The following is a 20,538-nucleotide window of genomic DNA, read 5'->3' on the forward strand; positions in this document are numbered from 1 at the left end:
TATTAAGCAATTACAAATTTTATTTAGGTCTTAAAATTTATCATTACATGTATAAACCAGTTGTCTTCATTCTCTGATTACTTAAACAATTAAAGTGATAGACAGGAATAGAAAATAAGGGGCAATTCCCTACAAAGTGCAAATATTATACCAATCCCAGTCAAAAGCAGACAGCTCAGAAACAAAAAGAGGGAAAAGATAATTTTCAAGAAAGCTATTTGTACTTTTTCTTTAACCTAAACACAGATGAGCATGAAAATATGGAAATTACTGTTAGGTAGAAAATAGACTGTTTTAACCTTTGCTGTGCATGGGTAACTGACACACACGGGAACCTTTGATCCCAAGACTTTTGGGTACAAGAGGCAGTGTTCTTCTCTTCTTGCCAAGGCCACTGCATCAAAGAGAAGGCCTTTTAAAAATTTCCTTAGTAGTAGAATTACTTATAAAATTGGAAAGCTTAGTCCAAAATTCCACTATTTCTTTGTATCTATGCATTAGAAAATAGAAATAGAAATACCTTGCTATATAGAATTATAATCAATGAATACACTGAACTTTTAAAGTTAAAATTTGAACAACATGCTATTAGCCTATCAAATTTCACATGGGTAAGCAAACAGTTGACATGAATTGGATTGGATCAGCCTGTTGATGTCCCTGTTAAGGGACACAAATGATGATTATGGAATGACACAGAGCCAGATGATTAAGGAGAAAATGGCCCACACTAGAACAATGGCAAAGACGTTCTCCCTACCTACACCCTCATTATAGACCAATATTACACCAGACATTCATTTTTATATTAATTTATTGGGATTGCATAATATATTAATATCTAGGCACTATGATAGGTGTCAGGGATATAGCAGTGAACAAAAAACATATAATCTCTTCCCCACAGAACTCACAGTTTAGTTATTTACGTATACTTGTGGAAGTTCAGTAATATTTGTATAATGGTAGAGATTCTTTCCTGCCTACCCCATATCCATTCCCCTTTCTTCATTACTATAGGACTCATATTATTGGGGTTGCCAATTGGCACCGACAAAACTGTATTTCCCACCTTCCCTTTCAAATAAAGATGTGCAATAAAAGGGAAATCAAAAGTCAATGAATGCGACTTCCAGAAAAATTTTTTAACTGAGAGATGTATCCCTCTGCATTTGCTCCTTTCTCCTTCCTGGTGTCCAGAACATGGATATAATGGCTGGAGCTGAAGAAGCCATCTTGAGACCACGAGCCAACTTGAAGATACAAACAATATTCTAAAAATGTAGAGCAGGGGACTTCCCTGGTGGTCCAGTGGTAAAGAATCCACTTTCCAATTCAGGGGACGCAGGTTCAATCCCTGGTCAGGGAACTAGGTTCCCACGTGCAGCTAAATCCATGTGCCACAACTACTGAGCTCACACACCTCAACTAGAGAGCCCGTGTTCTGCAAACTACAGAGTCCACATGCCCTGGAGTCTGCGTGCCACAACTAGAGAGAGAAAAACCCAAACACCACCACTAGAGAGAAGCCTGCACTCTGCAACGAAAGATCCCACATGCCTCAACGAAGACCCTGCGTGCCGCAACTAAGACCCAACACAGTCAAAAAAATTAATAAATAAATAATAAAATATTTTTTTTAAATGTACAGCAGAAAAATCAAAGGAGTCTTGATCTCTGGTGAAATCTCAGAGTGATCATAGAAGTTCAGGAAAGCCTGCCTCTGAATTTCTTCTACATAAAACATAAAGTCATATATTCATCTTATTGAAGTTATTGTTATATGAGGTATTTTTATATGCATTTTTCTCCACTTTTGAAAGATATCCACAGATATAGAGAAAAGACAAATTCTAATACAAATGTGAATTTATTCACATATTGAAATGTTATTTCGGATGTGGACTTGGTTATTTTCAATCAAATCTTCTGCATACTCCAGGTTTATAAAGCTCTCTGTTGAAATACTGTTTTGAGATGGTTTAAGGAAAGATGCCTAACCAGAGAAACTGGTTGACCGTTCTAAGCAGTTTTTGGTATTCAAGAGAGATGAACCAGGCAAGAAGAGTCCCTTACCCCATGAACTTCAAAATAAGCTACTCCTGTGTTATGGTTTCTTCTGCATTTGCTTTGATTTTGATTTCACCATTTTCTAAATTCTTGTAACATTTCCTCTATATCACAAAATTCATTGTTTAATTAAATACCTTTAATAATTTCCATTTATGAGTATCTTCTCTCTTCAGTACAATTACTCTTCTACAAGAGTAGAAGACAAGAAAGCTGCCTCATCATCTTATTTTAGCCACCATTGTCAGATTAGGACAGGATACTCAACTATTAACTAGGTGTTTGTGTGATCCAGGGATCCTTGTTTAGTGAATAAAACATGATATTGTGATTTTATTGGCATACTTAAAGTTTCTCTGTTTTAGAAAAAGGTTTTTATGAGTACATCTTATAAGATAAATATGTTTTCTAGTGGTACATACAAGTTTCATCTTTTGTTGCAATTTACAAGAGCATTTTTAGAAACTGTCTTTAGAGGTGATCTCAGTGACAAATTTAATACTACTACTTAACATGCTGCTCTTTTATTCTTTCATTAGTGGATTTTTCTTGAGCACCTTCTACATAACAGGCACTAATCTAGGCTAGAGGGGAAAAGTGTGATGGGTGGGATGGGAATTAGTAAGGCAAAGACTGCACCACAAGGAGCTATTCTATTTGGGAAAGCAGACTATAAACAAGTGTGCAAATGCATAATATAATTCTAGATAATGAGAATGGAAAGTTCTAGAAAGAAATTAAAGCAGGATGGAAGGAGAGAGAATGATGGGGATGAGGATGCTTTTTGATGTGGAAGCAACAAAGCCAGCAACAAAAGGATCTGGAAAAATAGATTCCAGAGCCTGAGTTGGAAATGAGCTGGGTTTGTTCCAGAAAGAGCTAGGAGGCCAGTACAGCTGGAGGACTGTTGAGTGAGGTAAAGTGGTAGGAGAGGAGTGCTTAGCAGGAGGCAGAGAACAGATCACTCAGGACCTGGGAGGTGAAAAAGAGTTTGTATTGTATCCCATGGGTAATGGTAAATAACTGGAAAGTTTTAATCAGGGCAATGCTTATCAGATTTACACATTAAATTGCTGTTCTGGCTATAGGTGAAAGAATAGAGTATTGGAGAACCTGAGTGGAAATTGGGAGACCAGGTAACAGATGACAGAGGTAATCTAGGTGAGAAATCATGTAGACTGGACTAGGGGAGTAAGAGTGAGGTGTCAAAAGGGGCCAAATTCAGAAAATAATCATCAGGTAGAACTGACAGGACTTGCTGATATAGGAGGTATGGTGTGTAATGTTTTGTTCAGACTTGGCATACAGAGCAGATGATATTCACAGAGACTACATTAACACATTGAGGTACTAAATAAAGTGTTCTTATTTCATCCTGAGAAAAGATAGCTTTCCTTAAAAGAGTTGACTTGGCAGAGGATAAAGGGAGTCACAGAACCCTTTATAAAGAATTCTTATTGATGGTTAATAATTCTTATAAGTCACTAATCAAGAGGTGGAGGGAGAAAACAAAGAATGACAGTTTTTATCATAATTTGGTGAACAGTGTAAATTATCTGGATTCTAAATCACAAATATTGAATGTTTCTGTTTTTATTTTGCCTCAGACTTTCACTTTGTCCCCTTGGCGACTGGCAGTTTTAATTTTAGTAAGAAAAACAAAAAATTTGACAACTTAAAAATTTATGAAACCAGATTGATTAAGTTGAAAGGACTCAGAGTAGGATGCTAGTTATACTTATTTTTTAGTTATTGGGTACCATCAGGAATGTAGACATTCAGAGAAAGAAGAGCATATCAGAAAATTGACAGCTTTGTGTATGGCTTAAAAGGCAGGAGTGAGATATATTAAAAAAGAAAATACCAGAGAAAATGAGTGAAGCTTCCCAAATGTACAGAATTCAGTGATTAAGTGTGTTGTCAATAGATTCTGACAGTAGGCATGCAATGAGAGTTTAGGTATTTCACACACAGGCACTATTGCACCAGACAAACACACATCACTCATTTTCTCATTGGGTTTGATGGGTTTATCCCAGTCTTCTTCTATAGTCAACAAGACTAGTATTTAATGGTATTTATTATTTATTCCACTAGGAAGATCTATGTGGAATATGGTTGATTTGTGATCACAGTGAGAGGTGAATCAGTTAGAGACAGATAGATAGATAGATGATAGGCACTGAAACAATTGTGGCTAGACTTTTGTAGCCAAAAGAAGGGTAAAAATACTTAACAGACCAATATGTAAAATTCCTGGTTTTTTTTTTTTTTTACATGATAGCTCTTACTTAGGGATTCTGTGCAATTTTAGAAATTAAAGACTGAAGAGGAACTAATGAGATTATTTGGAGGTACTCAAATTTTAACACTCAATTCTCACTAAAAATCTCAGTGTAGGAAACTTCTAAAAATGAAGCATGATCAAACAGCATCAGCAATAATAGTTTTGGCCAAGACAAAGCCTGATCTTTCTAACTTAAGCTAGGCTATCAGGTTCACTGAGGTGAAAAAGGTAACTTATAGTTGGAACTAGTGGTTAGCAATTAGGGACTGTGCATTATAATAATTTTACTTAGCATTCAGACAACTCTACAATGTGGTTGTTACTATCTCCATTTCATAAGATAAAGGAACAGAGGTTCAGGAAGGTAAATATTATCTAGGACTTGAAAACTGAAGTAAGTGGTGGGACTATGATTCAAACTCATATTCTTTTCATATTTACACCTCCTCTCAGTAAGTCTCTTCTTTAGCAGTAGGGAACCTTCCATTAGTTTGAAAGAAATGGTTAGGAGGTAAATTTCAGCTCCATAAAAAGATCATAGGAGTCTATGATTATAATCATGATGAAATAAATTAGGAATTGAATTTCATCATTCAATTCAACTTATAAAAAGGGAGTTAGGTAGGTATATATCATTGCTAACAGCACTCAGAGAAGATGAGGAAAGATGGCTGTAACCCCTTCACCACTGCGTAGAGACACCTGAATAATCACTGTTCATCTTCAGTTGCTTTGTAAGGGCTGAAACACTTGGATTGTGAATACCATCCACAGGGCTCTACTCGTGAGTTGACCTATGTGTTTTTCAGATCAACCAGTAAGAGTAAAATACACCAGATATTTTATGACTCTTACTTACTATAAGTTTTGAAATTAGATCTTATGTCTACTTTATATCTTGACAGAGCACACTCTGTCCTTTGATAGAAACGAAACCAAAATTGTTGGTCTCACTGGTGCTAGTGACTAGATTATTTTGAGTCCAATACAAATACATTTAAGAGACAAAAAAATGCTACCCTAACCTAACCACAATGTCCTTATCACATAGATACTTCTTACTCAGCTGATGCATTAGAACCACACCAGTTATATTCCTGTTTTCTGAGAAGTTGTACTTTCTCTAATTTGTTTCCTTTTGGACCTTCACCTATAGTTCTGATGGACTTATTTGTAACTTCTATATTCATAACTAAATAGTAGGTATCACTATAATAATGTCTATTTAAAATTTGTGGTGATCATTTTTATTCTGGCTACAAATTATGACAAGGAAAATTAACAGAAGGCTGACAGATTTCTCAAGATGCCTTTGAAATATAGATATTTGCCTCTGTCCTCTAACCTCTTAAAGCTGAATTGTGCTTTATATTTTTATTATCAATAAATATTATCTGATGTGAATACTAAGATTCTTGCTTTTACATTAGATACAGACTGCATTTACTACAAGTGTTGGCAAGTGTGCGGAGCAGCTGGAACTCTCTTACACTACTGGTTGGAATATAAAATGGTTCACCCACTCTGGAAAATAGTTTGGTAGTTTCTTAAAATTTTAAATACACATCTATAAAATGATTCATTCATTCCATACTAAGCATTTACTCAAGAAAAACAAATATAGCTGTTCATCAAAGATATATATGCAAATGTTCACAGCAGTTTCATTTGTAATAGCCCGAAACAGGAAACAACACAAATGTCCATCCACAGGTGAACAGATAAACAAATGTGATACACCCATACAGTAGAATACTATTCAGTGATTAAAAGGAACAAATTATTGATTTATGCTACAATGTGGATGAATCTCAAAACTATTATGCTTATCAAAAGGAGTATATATTGTATGATTCCATTTATATAAAACACTTTTTTTTTTTTTTTTTTTTTTTTGCTATACGCGGGCCTCTCACTGCTGTGGCCTCTCCCGTTGCGGAGCACAGGCTCTGGACGCACAGGCTCAGCGGCCATGACTCATGGGCCCAGCCGCTCCGCGGCATGTGGGATCTTCCCGGACCGGGGCACGAACCCGTGTCTCCTGCATCGGCAGGCGGACTCTCAACCACTGCGCAACCAGGGAAACCCCTATAAAATTCTTTAAAAATTGCAAACAAATCTCTAGTGACAGAAAGCGGATCAATGATTGGAGAATAAGGTAGGAGTGGATCGGGCATGGGGAAATGAGAGATTACTGAGGAGCAGGGGAAATTCTGAGGAGTGATAGATATGTTTACTGCCTTGGTTTTGGTGATATTCTCATGGGTAAATACGAATTTCAAAACAAATTCTACACTTCAAGTATGTGCAGTTTATTATATATCAATTATATCTTAATAAAATTATTTTAAAACTATAGTATATAAAGGAGTTGCATGCTTTTGAAGAAAAATGTTTATATTTAAGACTAGGTTGTAATGATATTTAAGAAATTTGCTTAACATTTTGTTAATACATTCAGATGGGAAGACAAACCACTTTTTCAAAAATGACGCAAAATGCCAAAAAGCAGTCAGTGAATATGTGTCACCCTGATAACACCTCTTGTCTATCCCAATAACAAATTTTTAATTATAGAATTATAGAATTCATATGAATATTTCAAGGAGCTGATCTTAGAGACACACAAACTTAAGAAAAAGAAACTCATATGTATACCTTTACCTCTATTCACATTGGATATCAACTTTGGTCTATGTTTAGCTTCATTTCTGTTCCATCTCTATCAAAAACAAAATGGACTTTCACAATGAAAACTAACCTCTTTTATAACAAAATCTGAATCTACTACCATCTGTCATTGTCGTTTACAATAAAATGTTACCTAAGCCCCAATAATGCATCATGTAGCGAGAATAATAGTCACTTTGGATAGTACTCAACTCCAGGAATAATGCAGTTGTACTCTGGAAAATATCTTCATTTAATGCTCCTCAACCATGCTGTGCTTCAGCATGAACAAATTTTTTTATTCGGTACTAATATACCCTTCTTCCAGTAGTAGTCTCAGTACTACCATATATCTTTCTTTTTACTTTAATGATGAAAAAAACCCTCTTTTGTTTGTATTACTAATATTCTTTGTCATTTAAATATTGCACGATGTCATCCAAGTTTAGTTCTAATCAGAAAAAGTAACACTTGCTGTTAGAATATATTGTGGAAGGAGCCATAGTATATAGGCTAGTAGTTAGCTGTAGTTCCCCTTTGTACTGTAAGAACCTCCTTTGTTCCCAACATTTACTATTTTCAGACAGAGAATCAGTAGAGAGTCTTAAGTCTTCTAATACTTTGATATCCCACTGAGGAGCTGTGTGATACAGGTGAGATTAAATATCCAAATCCTGACTGTGAGAAAGTTTCTTTCCTCCAGGCATTAAAAAAGATCAACTGATAACTACATATGAACTCTGGCTACCCCAAGGAACCTTGACATTGAGTAACTTACTCGGGAGAGATGGAATATAGCCTAAAGGTTGAAAGCAGTAACTTAAGGGCAGGGCTAGTTTCATAGGCATAAGACCTGTGCAGTCACACACCACCCTGCTCCTAGAAGGGCCCTTCATTTGGTTTAATGTTCTGTTGTCACCTTATGATGCTCACTAATTTTTGAACAAGGGGTCCCACACTTTCATTTTGCACTGGGCCTCACGAATTAGGTAGCCAGTCCTACTTAGGGATCAGACAATTTATAAATTGTGTCACCTTCTAAGAACCTGTTTCCTCATCCATAGAATGGAGATAATTGTTGTACCTACCTCCCAAGATTGTTCTTAGGAATACATACATGAGAAAGTATTTACTGTAGGAGAAAGAATTAAGCTTAATATCTGGCATATAATAAATACTAAAAAATATTGACTGCTTTCTTAGTGAATAACATTAAATGATCTGGTTCATTATTATCTGCTGTTTTAAAATGTCTATAAAATAGAAAATTTTGCTTTGATGATGTGGATTACATTGTACAATGTATATCGGTGTGTTAACTTTTAACATACACATGTATATAATATAATTTTAAATGGAGTATGTATATCAATGACTTATATGCCATCCCTGTGGAATTCCTCAGGAGAATTAAGGCTAACACTCCGCATTTCACTGCATCCCATACTCCAGCATAACTGATGATCAAGAAGATCTTAATGTTCCCCTCAGCTTGACTACACTTTAGGCAAGTGTTTGCAATTATAAATTCTTTCTCTGCCTCTTTATGATATAAATATTCTCCTAGATTCTTGCCAATTTTACAGCCCAGGAATGTCTTCCTCAAGGATCTGGGAGCCATTCTTTTTAGTGAGTATCAAGGGACATAGTGCCTCTGTCTCCCAATCTTGGTAGGAAGGTAGGAGCCTAACTTGCATAAGCAACAATTAACAAATACAGAAGGCCCAATCACATTGACCAATCTTCCGCCTAACATCCTTCAGTACTTTTTTTTACTAGCTTACTCCAGCACTTAAAAATCCTCCACTCTGTTTGAGTGGAGTTGAGTTCAGTCTCTCCCCCCGTTGTAAAAGTCTTAAATAAAGTCTTCCTTGCTGGTTTAACTCTGTCCAGTACAATATTTCTTTGACATTGAGAACACCCCAAGGGTAGGCTTTATGAGATACCATTTGAAGGTGTAGCCAGGGAAACAAGCTAAATGGATTCAGATTCTGGCCACACCATTTATCCGCTAGGTGTGCTTGGGCAAGTATCTTAACCCCTCTGAGTCTCTGTTTCCTGATTTATATATTAGAAATATTAATAAAGTTATACCTTATAGAGTTGTAAGAAATAAATGAGATATCCATTTATAATTGCTACTCAGGTTAAGCTTGACTAAATAAAGATTAACTATAAACAAATATCTCAATAAATGCTAGCTATTAATATTAGTCACAGCATTAAAAAGACATTATTTGAGCTCAGCTGATAAATCAAGGCCTTCATTATCTTTCTGTGAATATTGGAAAAGTTTCTGATTTCCCTTTCAAATCTATAGTCTTGCCCAAACCTTTAATTTGCAACACAGAACCTTTCTAAAATTCAGCTTTTATAATTTTTTCCCATTCTTATTACCTCTCAATGCTTTATCAGTACTTTGAGGATGAAGTTCAAATTCCACAGTATGACATCCAAATGGCACTCAGATCTAGCCCTGGCCATCTCTGCAGTCTAATTTCTTATGACCCTCCCCCTCACGTTGCTCTCACTGCACCCTGCCCCTCATCATTCAGGTCCTCTGCAGGGTCCTGGCAGAATTGCTCTATCTACTCCATGGCTCACATTACTCTTTTTGCTGGAAAATCCTTCCCTTTCTTATCTCCCACACATGGAGACTCACTTAAGTGTCAACTCCCCTGTGAAACCTTTATGTTTGTTCATTTTTGTACTGACTTCATTTATATTTTAATTCCTAAATAACCTAAGCTTATTGTATAATATTCACAAAATTCAAAGATAGAGTGTGGGGATCACTTACTTAACACTTCCCCCCTTTTTCATATCCCTTCTGAAAGCTTATCATTTTTGAGTTTGGTTTTCTTCTTCTTTTCATTGCATTTATAAACATTCATACACAAAACACACTTTATACACACAAAAGTATAATCATACTGTACATACAATTCTGAAACTTGCCCCTTTTTTAAAAACTATATTTCACTGAGTGATATCATTCATTCCCACAAAGACCCTATGGAAAAGGAGGTAATATTATCTCCTATTTTCTAGCTGAGAAAACAGGTTCAGAGACATTAACTCTGTTGCTTAAGTTCCTATGGATAGAAAGAGGCAAGATGGATAGAAAATAAAAGGCAGAGATGGATGTCTGACTCTAAAGTGCTTTATCTCAACAAGGATGTTATATTAGTATGTGGATAGGCTCGATAAACAAGAACCAGGCTGGTGATGGATTAGGAGAATTAGGAGGTGGTGGAGGGACCAAAAGTGTTGATAAGAATAATCAGGAGGCTCAGCAGGAATAGGGTAGTGAGAGAGCTGGGAGAATGGAAGGTGGTCATCAGACAAAGGCTAGCATTTGACTTCTCACCAGTGGAGGACTTTGGGGTCTGAGTAGACCTAAAGAGAAGTGCTGCTATGGGTAACACAAGCACAAGCAACTTTGAGATCCTAAACCTCCCTTCTCAGAGAAAGTGGTAGGGGCAAGGATGCTGAGTTGTTTCCTAAAGCTGACACCTGGGTTTATTGGACTATGTTTGTTTCTTTGCTTAGGAAATTGGGAGGAGTGGTAAGGGAAGGTATGGCTTTGTTCTCAGGGTGACCAGCTGTCCTGATTTGTCTTTTTCCCATGGCTTGGGACTTTCAGTACTCACAGGAGAGTACCAAGCAAACCAAGCAAACCAGGATGAACTGGTCACCTTGCTTGAAAATAACCTTTTGGAGCAATTCTTCCCATATTTCTACCTCTGTCTCTTAGTTCTGTTTTAATCCCACTCAGCCTTGGAAGCCCAGCTCAAATGTTACATTTTCCTTGAACTCTAGCACCATCCCCAATTCAGAATTGTAATTGCTTTCCTCAACTTGGTTTTTACTTGATATTTAGAATTTGTGTTATTTTGTCTTGAATCACATTTTTTTTTGGTGACGTGTCTCTCCTGTATTAGAATTTTTTTGATTGGTGTGAGATACAGATGCAATTTTATTTTTTACATATAAAATTATCCCAATTTTTATTATTGAGTAATAAGCCCCATTATTATTTAATAATAATTATCAAGCAGTTATCCCAACATCATATATTGAATAACCCATCTTTTCACACTGACGTAATCTTCTACCCCTCTCACATGGTGAGTTTCCCTGTGTATGGTTCTGTTTCTAGGCTGTCTCTGAGAATTTAAACTCCTTGGGGAGAGACCATTATCCTAGTCATTTTGAGTCAACACCCTTACCATTACCAATGCCAAACTCTATACCTCCCACTTGGTAGGTGCTCAATACATATTTACTGAACTTAATTAAAACAAGCCTATTGTTGTTATAAGCCGTTTTTGACTTTTACTGCTTTAGATCCAATGAGAGGATTCATGGCAAGTCTGTATTTGCTAGATCTGAAAGGACACATCATTTAGATATGTTTGCATTACAAAGCCACAAAAACCTGTTCAATATTTTCATAACTGTTTACTTGAACTGAATTTCAAATATGACATTAGATTAGGTTCTAGAACTGAAAAATACTTTACCATTTCAATTTGAAACAATCAGAATATTCATTTGAAACTAATATGAAGATTAGAAAATGGTTTTCAAAATTTTGGAAAACATGGAGATGTTGCTTATGAAACAAAGTATTAAAAAATATTGATATCCTCATGAAAATGAAGCCATCTGGTAACAAAGGAATGGGTTGTTGGACAAAACCAGATACAAGATTATTGTCAAGTTTCAAGCTTTTGTTTTGGATGGTAGGCTCATAAGTGTGTATCATACTATTTAAAATAACTAGTTAAATAATAACTTAAATATAAAACACGCAGAGACTAACAATGAGAGCACATTATGAACTACAGGCTATGATTAATCCAATTCTGTGTAAGTGAAGTACAATAAAAAAAAAATGTTGTCAATAATGTAGGTAAATGGAGGTATATATTGTCTATGCTGGCCACATTAAATGTCAGCTCACTTTAACACATATGGATTGAACATGTATTGTGGAAAGTAATTATTTTGAGGGCATTGGAAGATTTTAATTTTTATTAAAGGAATTACTATCTGAGAAATAGAACCAGTAATATAAATTACTTAATTAAAAAGACTGCTTCCTGTGCTTTTTATCATGCACCTCATTAATTACAAAATTTCAAAAATATAAGCTCGATGTAGAAATATTTATTTATTTATATTCATATATATCTTTCACTAACATTGGTTATTTCGAGCAAAAATATACATTTAGGGAAAGGTTAGCTGTTAATGATAATGGAGGTAAATCTTTACTTCAGTACTCATCTTTTGAGTGTCTATTTTTAACCCCTTCTTGTTTCATCTGATTCTATCATCTTTGAATTACCTTATAATATGGCTGACAAAGAACTCCTACTTGAAGTAGAAATTTCAGCTCTGCCATTTTCCTGTGTAAAAATTATAAGTACTTTTTGTTCAATCAGTAATTTCCTCACCATTTTGCAAGGGATATTTTAACTAATATAAAATAATATACTCTGGAAATCCACTTAACCAGTTGCTTGAAAGCAATCAGCTGGAGGTGAATAAAGGCATGACGGCACCTCCAGGCCTCTACATGATGGAACACCATTATACACACCTGGTACAAGTATTTTTGCAATATTTCTGAAGAACTTACTTCAAAGTTCATGACAATAGCAATGACATAGATTCTCAGAAGTCAGACTTCTGAGAATTTATGTCAAGGAAACTATCAGTAAACAGACCAAGAGTTACAAATGTAAGTCTTCTCATAGCATTATTTCTAATATTGAAAATTGTAAGCTAATTAAAATTTTCAACAACTGAAAAATGTTTTGACAATTTATATTCATCCACATCTAGAATAATAGGCAGCCATTAACATGGTATTTCTAAAATATTTAATAGCAATGAGAAATGCTTATAATAGTAAGTAAAAACAGCAGGATACAAAATAGTACATACAATTTGAAAATATAAATGTAGGGAAAATTGTAAGGTAGTACATTTTATTTTTTTCCTTTTTTCTGTCCTTTAAATTGCAAATTATCCACCATAAGCATGTATTACATTTATAATAATAAAATCCTCTTATAAAGTTATTTTAAAAATTAACCCATATAATCCTGCCACCCAGAGAGAACCATTATCAAAATTTTTATCTCTTCTCTACCAGTATTCTTTCTATGCATATTAATATAGTTAAGATCACACTACATATATAATTTAAGTACCCTGCTTTTCAAAGTTAACGTGAAAGAACAAGCACAAAATTAGTATATAATTGTACTTAAGAGGTCTTTGAGTCAAATAGATCTGGGCTTAAGTCTGATTTTGCCACAGACCAGCTGCATCAGCTAGAATTGTGTTTGGCTGCACTTAATAAAAATCTAACTTCTGTGGCGTAATCAAACAGGGTTGGTTAAGGGTCTTAGGCAAACGTGGGTTGGTGCAGTCCTCAAGAACTTCATCAAGGTCCAGGCTTCTCCTTGTCTCTTATACTGCCATTCTCAGCCTGTGGTTTTCAGCAATGGTTACAAGATGACTGCTACACACACAGGCTTCATATGCTCATTTGAGAGAAGAAGAAGAGGGAAGATGCAGGCCAAAAGGCTAAAACACTCATTCCAGTTGAGGCTTCCTTTAGAATAGCCACCTCTGTTTAAATTGCATTGGCCATAATTAGGCACATGGCCACCTCAGTTGTGTTAGTCTGTTGGTTGAGTATTTTTAGCTGAGCATATTTCAACCCCAAACAAAATTGGAGCTCTGTTACTAAGGAAGAAAAGAGAATGGATTTTAGATGCGCAACCGGTACAGACTAAACCAATGCTGTATAACCCTCAGCAAAGCACTTAGCCTAGCTGAGATTCAGTTTTTTCACACTTGAAAGGGGATCAGGAAAGTATCTCATGAAGTAGTTGCCAGGACCTAAGGCATGTAAAATGATTGGCACAATGTCTAGCATTTACCAGCATTCAAGAAATTTCAGCTATTACTTATTAAAACTCATAAACATAATAGTCTATCATATGGATATACCTCAATTTCATTGACAATGCTAATTTATTTTGGTTATTGTATAAATCTTTTATAATTAATAGCAACTACACTTATATTTAAATTAATGTTGCTGTGACTAATTTGTGCATAATTTTTCCTTCAGTTTGTATGACATTCTTAGAAAATTCAGAGAAATTAAATTAATGGATTGAAGAGTTTGAACAATTTTAAAACCCTTCATTCATCTTGATGGTTTGCTCTCCAAAATATTTTTTACACAGTTAATTTCCACAACAGTTCTCATATCTTCACTCTAGCTTTACCTCGTTGAGGATAGTCATTAGTTGCTAATTTGATAGATGATTTGGCAAAGACTACTACCTTCTCATCGAAGCTCATATTCTCCTCATCTTTCTGGCCATACAGCTTATCTATATTTGCCAATCTCCCATGCCAGATAGGTGTGTTCACCTGACCAAGTTCTAGTCAGTAGAATATGATGTACACCATTTCCAGGCTTGGCCCATAAAAGTCTCTGACATGTGTCTCTCCATGTCTATCTCCTCTTCTGGCTGCCTGAGATGGGAACAATGATGGAAACTTTGGAAGCCATACACTGAACGTGGCAAGCCTCCTTCAGCTGGTCCCTGGATCACCCCCTGAGACTGCCTTCAGCTGATGCTTGCACCCACTCCTCTGGCTTTCCGTGTAGGGACATGACATGAGCAAGAAAGAAACGTCCATGGCAACACTCATTCACATGAGGCCTGTGGATCTCTACAGGGTCCATAAATAAAATTTGGGGGTTTGTGAACTTGGAATGAGAACAAAATATTGTCTTAACTGCAATTTTGCATTTTCTTCTATTATAAGTGTAGGCAACAAAGTAGTAGTATCAGTAGTACCTGTGACAGGTATTTTTGTATCATGCTACAATTGTAGCACGTATCTGAAATTTAGTTCATACTCATCAAGACCCTGAAATTACAGTAGTAATTAAACCTGCTGCTATATTTTGTTATTTAATGTTTTAATAAAGAAGCACTTTTATTATCATATCACAAGTTATTTTAATATTTTATAGCTGCATTTCAATATAATTGGTTTCTTTTGAAATCTTTTAAATTTTATTTTATGTATTTAAAAACAATATTCTGAGAAAAGGTCCTAGGCTTCACCAGACTGCTAACATGGCCCTAGTACAGAAAGGTTAAGAATGCTTGTTTATATTATGTTTGAGCCATTTTACATTTTGGGGTCTTTTTGTTATAACTTTTAGCATTACCCTAACTTATACAAGTAATGAATGGGCAATAAAAATGTTTAAAAAAAAAAAAGTAATGAACGGAGGTGTTGGGGTTTGGGTGTTGTAAAGTTAAATTTGAGGTCACTATGTTTTTATATGTATTTAATACATAAATCCTATGAGATTGCCATATTTGTTGCAAATGTTTTTACCAGTTCTTATTTACTTTTTAATTTTATGATGTTTGATGTACTGAAATGTGTTTATGTGGTCATTTCTATCAGCCTATTTTTATGTGGTTTTTATATTGCTTTCTCATTTAAAAAATCCTTCCCCAGCCAAAAATTAGTTTCAAGGTGCTAACATTTCTCACCCAAGAGGGTGTGCCATTCACATTGTTGTTCACATGAATTTAACCCCTGGGCTGTGCAGCATACAGCTTGGACAACCATACTCAGCAACCTCAATTTGTTAAGTACTGCATACTTTATTTGCATTTAATTCTTTAAGTCATTTGGAATATATTTCATTCTCTGTCGTGAGATAGATTAAAAAGAAGAATGATTTTTCTAACACCAATTTTTGAATAATTTAACTCTTCCACCTCTATTTCCTTTGGAACATCAGAAGTCCTTTAATAGAATTGGGTTTATTTTTGAACTGTTCCATGCTAATCTTGTACCAGTACCATATTTTTAAAATTATTGTTAATTTTAAACTATTGTTTAATAGCTGGTTGGGCAAGTTTCCCTTTATTATTCATAATTTTAAAGTTTTTTGATATCCTGAAAAAATCTTCTTCCAGAAAAATTGCAGAATGTACTCTCAGCAGAACGAAACTTTGACAGTTGAAGGAAAAATTGTATTGCCATATAAAGAACGATTCCAAGGTTTCTTTGTATATGTGGCCCCAAAGAAAATATTGTACTTATATTTTATCCACAAATTTATGAGTGATCTCACTTCAATTTTTCCACTTACACTTAACAGTGTGGTGAGAAGAGCTCTGGAATAAGAGTCAGAAATCCTCAACTTGAAACCGTATTGAACTCTTTCCAGGTGTCTAAGCTGAGACAGGCTGCTTACAGTCTTAGAGTCTTAGTTTCCTTATGTGTAAAATGTGAGTATAATTTCTATTCTATCTATTATCCTGGGCTACCGTGAAGAGTGAGTTAATATATTCGAATTCTCTTTAAACACTGCAAAGTATTATAGGCAACAAATTAATATTTAATTAAAGTTACAGTTTTACTGGAGTTGGAGATGTATTTACTGTTGTCGACATTTGTATCACCACGTTCTCTAGAGCAGAATTTGATAAGAGACGACTATGTCTTGGATATTAACCAAGAAGATTTAGTTTTAGTGGAGAAGCCAAAAGGATCTCATCATAAGTTAATCCCATGACATGGACTCTGAGGATGGTATTAGACATAGGTTACAATTTACGTACCTTTCAGTGTTTGAATAGGGTAATTGGGGGAGGGGAGGTTTTAATACCCTGACCTGACATGATCCCAAGTTAAAATTGGGGGATGGAAGCTGAGAGTAGTTGTACTAATAAAATGAGAGCCTAGGTTTAGTTGTATAAAAGAGAGACCTTTTGGAATAGGGGTCAAGATTCCAAATGGTTCAGAGCTGTCAAATTTATACAGATCAAAGTCCACTTTTGCATGGAGTGTGAGTGCAAGGTGGAGCACATTGGTGATTCAGGAACGTTTATTGTAGAGCTGCACTTTATTTCCTTTCAGAACAAACACATTTCTTGGAGACACTGTATAGCACACTTTGTCTTCCAAAATTATATGTACAATTTGTGATTGATATGTTCCTGCACTAAAATTACTGTTATGTGTGTACAGTCTTCACTGCTGTTGGGGCGAGAATTTCCATAAGCATCAAAGGGACGAGAGCATTTCCCTATGAAATGATACCCAGTACTGTAAATATGTATACCAAAAATGAAGTGCATTCTTTAAACAGACTCCATGTGCAGTCCTCTATTCCTCTTTTTAAAGTAGGAAATGTTTTTCAAATTATGAGGGAAAATGTTGAGGGAAGTAGCATTTTATAGGCTCCTACTACGTGCCATTCACACATGAGGAGTACATTATAATCACAGCAGTAAATGTTTCCACACGAAATATCTTTGCAAGTTGATTTCTAAGTTTACCACCGTTAACTTTATAAAGCAGAGGCAGTTTTCCGTAGTATGTGAACCCTACAGTCAGGTAAACTGGGTCTGGAAACCAGTGCTGGCTCCTGCATAAAAATTACTTGACCTCTCTGATTTTAAGCTTGATTTTTCACTCCTTTAAAACAGGGATGCCACTACTGCTACTACAACTACTGCTGCTGCTGCTACTACTACTACTACTACTACTACTACGAGTGATGATATTAGTATATAATGGCAATAATATGTTATTATTAGGTAATAATAATGACAGTTGTCTGATTAAGATAATACAGTTAAAGAGTTTATTCAGTGTCTAAACTTAGTAAGCAATAGATAACTGTTGACAAGTATTATAAAGACTAGAAATTTTTACTGGTGAAAACAAAATTTTCATATTAAATTGTGTTTTCACAAATACTTTAATTTACATTTTACTAGAATTTATGTAGTTCCTGCTATAATTTAGAAAGTTTTCATTGAGCCCAATGACTAGTTCAATCTCTTTAATGTGCATAGTACCTCAAGTAGATAGCACTCCAGCCCTGCTTCATGTTAAGTTTCTTGATTGCTAGCAAAATTCCGTTGGCTCAGTGAAATTGGCTAATTCAACTTCTGGCTTCCAGAGACAAAAATAATTTTTTTGCAGCCTGGCAGATTTGACATAAAGGGATCTATTTCAAAATTCATACATGCATATATACTACATAAAGTGACCAGCTAGAAAGTTTTGGTATACTTATAAAAATAAACAAATTATAGTTCCTTAATTTCTCAGAACATAATCATTGTTAGAGGAAAGACTAAAATTTCCTTAGATTATGTTCCAGTGGCTTTCAGCCTACCTGGAGAAAGACTAATATCCTTAGAATGGCCTACAAAGTACTAAACAATCTGCCGCCCCCAACTCCCTGACCCCGACACTCGCACTTTCCCTGATAAGACCTTGATTCTTCCTGCCATCCCCCAGTTCTAGTCACACTGACACTTTCACCTAGACAGGCAGGCTCCCATCTACTTTTTCCTGTGCTTGGAGTGCTCCTCCCAAGATATTCTGATGGTTCCCTTGCTCATCTCTTTTGGAAATTGACTCAAACGTGACCTTTGCAGCAAGCCCTACCCTGACTCTCCTCATACCAACTCCCCTTCTCCAGTGCTCTCTGTCTCCTTGTCCTGATTCATTTTCCCTATAACACTTATCAACCACCTTACCTACTTTTAATTTTACTTTATTTTCTTTATTATTTTTTGTTATTCATCATTACAACAAAATAAAAGTTGTATGACAACAGAGATTTCAATTTGGTTCACAGATCTATCTCCAGTGCCTGGAATAGTTCCTGGTACATGGTAGAAACATTAAATCCTGATTGAATGAATACATTCTTTCTTCCAAAGTAAAAGTTTTAATTGGTGATTTCCAACATGGGAAAAAATAGACATACACCTTGATGAGACGCTAAATATTAAACATTTAGATGTCTACTTTCAGTCTAAGAACAAGGAAAAACTCCAGGAGTTCAATTTATTTAAAAGAACATCCACACATAATGCTATACAACTGGAAGGAATGAAAAAATATGGGGAATTCAATGCCAGATAGGGTAGCCGAGCCTGGGGCACTGAAGGGAATCTCCAAATGCAATGGGGACAATTCACTAATTCACTATATGAGAAACTATTGGAAAAAGTACATAACTGAGAACCTCTGCACCAAAATAAAATAGTGTTGAAATGAAGAATAAGACATTTTAAACTGTAAATAAAACATGTACCGATGCTATTCCTCTCGGTGTTTACACTGAATTATTCGGGATGAATTTCAAAATGAAATTTTGTAGCCCTAGACTGTTGTTTCAATGGACTATTTCTAGCTGTAAATCCAACAAAATTGCCACCATTACAGTTTTACAAATACACTAGCAATATTTTTTTTAATTTTGTCTTAAGTCTGCCCAACTTTTCTAAACTCTGCTCCAAGGTCACCCTGCACCCTTTAATTGTGACCAGATTGACAAGGCCAAGCCCTTTTCTCACTTTGAGAATGCCACGAAGACATCATATTTCAACCCCAATAATTGATGCAAACAGCACTGGGGGTGGAGGAAAGGTGAAATGGAATTCACTCGGTTGTTGTGAAGGATGCAACATATCTTATTCATGTAATAAAAGACTAAATATGAGGCAGTGTCTGCACCTCTCAGCTGGGCTGTAATGAGCACATGAAAATTTCTTCCACGAAACAAGGGAGATGACTTATCCTTATTAAACAATAAAACATTGTGAAAAGGATAATGTTAAAATGATCTACAAATTTTACATGTTTCCTTTATGAACTTTTTGGATTATGGAGCCTTTTTCATCTCATGTGAAGAGCAAGTGAGTAGCTGTCTGGAGGTAGGTAGTTTGTGATAACGTCTCTAAGAGAAGCAAAGCTGTTTGCTTCTAATGCAGAACTGTGATGACAGAGACTTACATTTAATTGTTTTTGTTATTTCTTTAATGTTGATTATCTTTTTCATGGAAACAATTACTAAAAACATCTAGCTACTCAGTCTAAGTTTCATCACTTAGATTCTTATGATTGCTAAGAATGTTTTTCAGAAATGTTTAAATCATTAGTTACAATAAACATTGGCTTTGTAACCATATCTAAGAACTACAACTCCAGTATTTCCAAATGTTTTTTTAATAACACATATTGTCTAAAGGTGTACTTAATCAGATCTGAACCATTTGTCTCACATTCATGCCTCTCTTCTACCTCACTCCATGAGAGCAGAAAAGGAATTCATTTCTTTTATTTAAAATTCCTTCCTCTTCCAAGCCATTGCTTCTATTAAATTATCCTCATAATGTGAGACTAACAGTTTTTGGTTGAATGAAAGTCAAAAAACATGACTTTAAAATTTTAAATGTTAATATATACCACAAATTTTGCCTCATTTAAAGAAAACACACACAAAAAGATACCTCTGGATACTCTGACCAATCTACTTCAACTCTCCTATCTGCCCTTCCTTTTTATGAACATGATTGAAAACAAGTACTTGAAATCAAGAGAAAAACCAAAGAATGAGAGCCAATAGGCTC

The sequence above is a fragment of the Grampus griseus genome, assembly GCF_964374135.1.
Source record: "Grampus griseus genome assembly, chromosome: 3".
Classification (NCBI taxonomy): Eukaryota; Metazoa; Chordata; class Mammalia; order Artiodactyla; family Delphinidae; genus Grampus; species Grampus griseus.